Source organism: Esox lucius, chromosome 5 (genome assembly GCF_011004845.1).
Source record: "Esox lucius isolate fEsoLuc1 chromosome 5, fEsoLuc1.pri, whole genome shotgun sequence".
Lineage (NCBI taxonomy): Eukaryota > Metazoa > Chordata > Actinopteri > Esociformes > Esocidae > Esox > Esox lucius.
In genome coordinates, this window is record NC_047573.1 from 1,238,201 (window position 1) to 1,243,360 (window position 5,160).

The window sequence follows — 5,160 nt, forward strand, 5'->3', positions numbered from 1 at the left end:
AACCAACAGCCTATAGAACTATGTAGAACTATAGAACCATCAGCGGACCAACGTGGAGGTGCTCTTCACTGAATGCTTGCCAAACAACGACACAAACTGAATGCATTTATAATGTAAAGAGTTAGTTCAACTGAATGACGGATCCTGTTAGGATACAATATTACATTACCGTAACATATCGCCAGACATTACCTATTAACATCATTACACATGCCCTTACTGATTAACATACAAGATATATGGTTAATTACACATATCATTAGCTATTTATATTATCACTACACTAATTAACATTATGTTTACTAACATTATCACAACAAATTAACATTATGATGACTAACATTATCACAACCCAAATTAACATTATGATTACTAACATAACATTCGACGTACACCGATCAGCCATCACATTATGACCGCTGACAGGTGAAGTGAATAACACTGATAATCTAGTTGTCATGGCACCTGTCAGTGGGTGGGATATAATAGGCAGTGAGAGAACATTCTGTCCTCGAAGTTGATGTGTTAGAAGCAGGAAAAATGGGTAATCTTAAGGACCTGAGCGACTTGACAAGGGCCGAACTGTGACGGCTAGACGACTGGGTCAGAGCATCTCCAAAACTGCAGACCCGCAGTGGTCAGTACCTATCAAAAGTGTTCCAGGAAGCAAAAGGGGGGAACCAGCGACAGGGTCATGGGCGGCCAAGGCTCATTGATGCACGTGGGGAGCAAAGGCTGGCCCGTGTGGTCCAATCCAACAGAAGAGCTACTGTTGGATTTTTCAGCTTAAATTACAGGAAAGGTTAATGCTGGTACTGATAGAAAGGTATCAGAACACAATGCATCGCCGTTTGTTGTTTATGGGGCTGTGTAGCCGCAGATCAGTCAGGGTGCCCATGTTGACCCCTGTCCACTGCCGAAAGCTCCTATAATGGGCACATGAGCATTCAGAACTGGACCACGGAGCAATGGAAAAAGGTGGCCTGGTCTGATGAATCATATTTTCTTTTACATCACATGGATGGCCGGGTGCGTGTGTTTTGTGTACCTGGAGAACACATGGCACCAGGATGCACTATGGGAAGAATACAAGCCAGCAGAGGCAGTGTGATGCTTTTGGGCAATGTTCTGCTAGGAAACCTTGGGTCCGGCCATTCATGTGGATGTTACTTATGTGCCACCTACCCACACAATATTAGGCAGGTGGTCATAATGTTATGGCTGATGGGTGTATATATATTTGTCTGGCCATATTGCAACATTCTCTTGAGGTAGTGCCTCCATTCAGAATTGGAGTGTAACATGGTGTTCCAGACAGACGTTGCTTGGCTTTTCCAACTGACTGAACTCATTGCTGTGTCAGAAACTGCAATCAGACCCTGTCAAGACACTGATGAATTCTCTGTTCCCTCCATCTATTTCTCTCTCTCCCACTCCCTTTCTTTCTCCCTAAGTTCCTCTCATCTGTCATTCTCTCACTCCCTTCCTGGGTTCTTTCATCTTTCTTCAGCTTTTTGTCGTTATCTAAGCGTCTTCATGGTTTTCTGCTTGAAGATTGTGCTGTTTTTTCCAAGGGCATTTAATAAACAACTCCCCCTGTCTCCATCCTCTTTCTCACCCCTCTTCCTGCCCATTCTCTCCTCCAGTGCAGGATTAGGCCTTGTGACAACACATTTTTTAAATTCAGAGAAGCTCTCAGAAAACCAAGGCAATTATTTGATAATCCTGGGGAGTGTGGGGTTTCATCACCACAGTGTTGGTTCATTGCAGCTTTCAGTGACAGTCGGTAGAGTGTGTGGGGTGGGCATGTGTGTGTGGAGAGTGTGTGTGGAGTGTGGGGCGTTGGGGAGTGTGTGTGTGTGTGTGGGTGTGGGGTGTGTGTGTGGGGAGTGTGTGTGGGAGTGTGGGGCGTGTGGGGAGTGTGTGTGGAGAGTGTGTGTGGGAGTGTGGGGCGTGTGGGGAGTGTGTGTGGGGTGTGTGGGTGTGGGCCGTGTGGGGAGTGTGTGTGGGGTGTGTGGGTGTGGGGTGTGTGTGTGTGTGGGGGGTGTGTGTGTGTGTGTGGGGTGTGTGTGTGTGTGTGGGGTGTGTGTGTGTGGGTGTGTGTGTGTGTGGGGAGTGTGTGTGTGTGTGTGTGGGGTGTGTGGGTTGTGGGGTGTGTGTGTGTGTGTGGGGAGTGTGTGTGTGTGGGGAGTGTGTGTGTGGGGTGTGTGTGTGTGTGTGTGTGTGGGTGTGTGTGTGTGGGGTGTGTGTGTGTGGGGTGTGTGTGTGTGTGTGGAGTGTGTGTGTGTGGGGAGTGTGTTTGTGGGGAGTGGTGTGTGGGGTGTGTGTGTGTGTGTGTGTGGGGTGTGTGTGTGTGGGGTGTGTGTGTGTGGGGTGTGTGTGTGTGTGGGGGGGGTGTGTGTGTGTGTGTGGAGTGTGTGTGTGTGGGGAGTGTGTGTGTGTGGGGGAGTGTGTGTGTGGGTGTGTGTGTGTGTGGGGTGTGTGTGTGTGTGTGTGTGTGGAGTGTGTGTGTGTGGGGAGTGTGTGTGTGGGGTGTGTGTGTGTGTGGGGTGTGTGTGTGTGTGTGTGTGTGGAGGTGTGTGTGTGTGGGGAGTGTGTGTGTGATAGTCGATGGAATTGCCTCACACACTGACGGTGGATCAAGGTTGTAAAGAACGACACAATAAATCATGGCAGTGAGATATGAAGCTTTCTGAGTCCAAAATGACACCCTGATGGTAGTGAACCATGTATGGAATAGGGTTCACTATCTCCTAATGCCAGGACCATTGCAGAGAACAGATAGCAGGACTCTTCTGCGGTTCTTCTGGCTTGATCAAGAGAGAGAGATGAGGGCTTAATATAGCGGTAATTGAAAGCTTGAACCTGTGTGTGTATGTGTGTGAGAGAGTGTGTATGTGACTGTTTGTGGACATCTATGCCCTGAGTTAATCCGTTTTTTTTTCATTGGATCAACAAGTCACATTCTGTCAGCACAGAGGAATGAAACTAAGTGACATCATATCCTCCTTGTCTCAGTCCTCTTAGCCACAGTGTGATGAGATGCCTTCCCACCAGCCAGCTAGTGTAAGACAGAGTCAGTGGTAATGTGGAGACTCTACTAAGGTGATTTTGAGAGTCTGGCTGCAATGTTATTGCTTCAGAAGGGTTTCTGTAAATTATAGCCTCCTGTCAGTCAGCCAGCCAGATCCCCCAGCATGCCTATGTATGTCTTTTTCTGTTCTATGAAAACCTATGAACACACAGAGCCTGCAGCCCAAAAACCCTGTGCAGCAGAGCTCTAGATGAAGCGTAAAGGGAGGAGGGAGTAGAGATGGAGGAGGGGGAGGTGCAGGGTAATAATGACCATGACTCAGCACTTTACACCTCCACTTAAAGACTTCACCCACCACCAACTGTTGTTAAGAGTTGTCTGTGTTGTTAAGAGTTGTCTGTGATATTAAGAGCTGTCTGTGTTGTTAAGAGTTGTCTGTGTTTTAGCAGCTGTCTGTGTTGTTAAGAGCTGTCTGTGTTGTCAGGAGCTGTCTGTGTTTTCAGGAGCTGTCTGTGTTTTAGCAGCTGTCTGTGTTGTTAACTAGTGAATCATGTGGTGTTTATGGATATAGTGGAGGGGTCAGATTGTTCTGTCTCTCTTCCAGGGCACTGCAGCCCTATCATGGTCCCAGCTGTGGAATACCTGCTGCCTGCGCCACTATATATCCAACCAGCAATCAAATAGACAGCAAATAGTTAACGAACCAGCCAATCAAATAGCCAGGAAACAGTCATTTAACCAGCCAGTCAGTCAAATAGCCAGACAAACAAATGGACCAACACTCAGCCAGCCAACCAGGGAACAGCTGGGACCAGTTAACCAGTCAACCAGCCAGTCAAACAGCCAGTCAACCAGCCAGTCAACAGGGAACAGCTGGGACCAGTTAACCAGTCAAACAGCCAGTCAACCAGGGGAACAGCTGGACCAGTTAACCAGTCAACCAGCCAGTCAACCAGCCAGTCAACCAGCCAGTCAACCAGGGAACAGCTGGGACCAGTTAACCAGTCAACCAGCCAGTCAACCAGCAGTCAACCATGGAACAGCTGGGACCAGTTAACCAGTCAACCAGCCAGTCAACCATGGAACAGCTGGGACCAGTTAACCCAGTCAACCAGCCAGTCAACCAGGGAACAGCTGGGACCAGTTAACCAGTCAACCAGCCAGTCAACCAGCCAGTCAACCAGGGGAACAGCTGGGACCAGTTAACCAGTCAACCCAGCCAGTCAACCATGGAACAGCTGGGACCAAGTTAACCAGTCAACCAGCAGGTCAACCAGCCAGTCAACCAGCCAGTCAACCAGCCACTGAACAAAGAAAGGTAGTGGATGTGTGATTCACAGCCCCAGATATAGAATATCACCTCCTTCTCCTCCCTGCAGTGGATTTCCTGGAAGAGGGCTTCTGAGATGGCTTTGGGGAGAAGTGGAGGATCTGGTTCTTAAAAGCTCTTTTTTCTCTCTCAATTGCTCTTTTTCTCCTTTCTTTCTTTCTTTCTTCAGCTCTCTATTTTACTCTCTCTGTTCACAGCTGAATACATGAATGTACAGAATTGTATATGATGAAAATAAATAAAAATAAAAATCTGTATGTGGAAATGTGACGTATTCCCACAGACAGTCTGTAATTAACCAATTTGAGTCAATGCTTTTAACAAGCATGAGGTCAACTTCCTGCTTTGAAGTCAAAGGTGAACCAGATGAGTTAACCACCTCCTGTGCCACTCCAAATTAGATTTTTATGAAGGATTTTGGCATGTGTAGTTTTTTGAGCATGGAATTACTCACAGTTGACATTCAATAAGTGCAGAGGATTTTGTAGTATTTTTAGTTGCATTGCTGACTTTAAAGTGGGTTTAGTATGTAAAGGGGAAACTGCACACTGTACCCTCAACCTACTTTAAAACACAATGTGTGTAGTGATATGTCTCTGTGGCCTTTCTTGTCTGCAAAACACCCCAGGAGAGAAAAAGAGGAAGAGTAGAGGATGACAAGATGGAGGACAAAGAGAGGGAGGAAATTAGTAAGGAATAGAGTATAAAAGGGGAAGGGGGAGGAGAGTAATGGAGGTAGGTCTCTGTTCGGTCCTCCTGGACTCAGGGTGCCGGGGGGGGGGGGTGCTGCTAAATT

General features: G+C 47.3%; 1 long non-coding RNA gene across 1 annotated transcript; it reads left to right on the forward strand.

Moving 5' to 3' along the window:
* Nucleotides 1–2,545: 2,545 nt before the first annotated feature.
* On the forward strand, nucleotides 2,546–4,949 carry LOC117594529. The gene is made up of 2 exons (XR_004575768.1): nucleotides 2,546–4,243; nucleotides 4,303–4,949. It is a non-coding gene; the product is annotated as an uncharacterized LOC117594529 (long non-coding RNA).
* The last annotated feature ends 211 nt before the right edge of the window (nucleotides 4,950–5,160 follow it).